This window comes from Gavialis gangeticus, unplaced genomic scaffold, assembly GCF_001723915.1.
Source record: "Gavialis gangeticus isolate Ggan-Ray unplaced genomic scaffold, GavGan_comp1, whole genome shotgun sequence".
NCBI lineage: Eukaryota > Metazoa > Chordata > Crocodylia > Gavialidae > Gavialis > Gavialis gangeticus.
Window position 1 is genome coordinate 169555375 of NW_017728992.1, and position 1752 is coordinate 169557126.

Below are 1752 nucleotides of genomic sequence, written 5' to 3' on the forward strand. Positions count from 1 at the left end.
TCCTTAGCTCATTGAAGTCCGCCCTCCTGAAATCTAAGGCTGCGGCCTTGCTGCAGGCCTTTACCACTTTGCACTGGATGGTGAATTCCAGCAGGTGATGATCATCGTCACCCAGGTGGTTGAACACCTGCAGCCCCCTCACAGCTGTGGCTAGCACCAGGTCCAACAAGGTGTCTCCCCTGGTGGGGCTGTGCACCTCCTAGGTTAGATGGACGTCCTGCATTTGGGCCTGGAACCTACGTGAGCAGTCAGATCTGGCTGACTGCTCTTCACAGCAGATGCCTGTAAAGCTCAGGTCACCCATGATGACCACATCCTTTGACCTAACTACCTCCGTGAGCTGACTTAAGAATTCCTACTCTAGCTCTTCCCCTTGGTTGGGTGGTCTGTAGCAGACCTCCACTGTTAAGTCTCTTTCCCCTCGACTGCTTTGTATTCTAACCCAGAGAACTTCTGTGTACCCCTCCTCTAATTCTGTGCTACCTGAGGATGTGTATTCCTCCTTAATGTAGAGCGCCACACCCCCGCCTTTCCTCCCTCTGTCCCTCCTGTACAGCCTATAGCCCTTGATATTCAACGCCCAGTCATGCGTTGGGTCCCACCATGTTTCAGTGAGCCCCACTATGTCTGGGTTGGTGTGAGCTAGCAGGAGGGTAAGTTCCTCCTACTTGTTTCCCATATTACAAGCTGACCTCCTGAAATCCCTTCCAACCCTAATTTTTTGTGATTCTTCCTGCCTTTGCCTGAGGGGACAGTGGAATGACCTGTGGTACAGCAAGGAGGCACCCATATGGTGTGTAGATAAGGGGGCAGTAGCTCAAGTTGGTTCAGTTTGCATAATGTGTGGCCCTTGGCCATTTAGAAATTGAACAGCTCTGCTTTAAATTTTAAAAAGTATCAAAATATTTTACTCAGCAGTTTACCATACAGTTTTATTGTAATTGATAACATAACATTCATGACATGCCTGATAAAATAGTGATACCCACTATCAGTACGATTTTGCTCAGTTGTCCACTGTAGCTTTAAGCAAGTTGATAACCAACCAACAAAATAGGCATCTTCTTGATTCTTTTTGTAATGTCTAAAACAACATCCCAGCAACAGACAAGTTAACAATAGGGTACAGCAGGGGCAGGCAATTATTTCAGGGGGGAGGGCTGCTTACTGAGTTAAGGCAAGCTGTCGAGGGCTGCAATGGTAGCCCCACCCCTTGACACATGCCCATGCCCCTGGTCACCATCTTGTGACCAGAAATCCTGGCACTTTAACCCTGATCTTTGCTACCAGAAGTCCCTCTCCTTTAAGCAAGGGGTTTTTGCCATCTCAAAACCAGAAAAATACCAAATTCTATTCTAAAATGCAAAGAGCTACAACATTCATTCATTTGATTGCAAAAACTATTTTTGTCCTGATCGTACACTACACACAGGTTATAGAGGTGATTGCACAATAGCTTAAAATGAAGTCTTACTCTTCTATGTTGGGGGGGGGTGGGTATAGGTTTGTGGGGGGCTGTGGGTGTGTGTCTGTGGCATGAGAGAGCATGAGAGTGTGGGTGGGTATGGCATTTGTGGGGGGCTGTGTGTGCAGGGGAGGGTGGCTGGGGTGTGAGAGGGGTTGTGGGGGGTCTGTGTATATGGCAGTGCAAGGGTGTGTGGGTACATGTGTATAGTGGGGTGTGCATGTAGGACTCAGGTTATCAACACACACACACTCTGCCCCTGCCTACACACACACACACACACACAC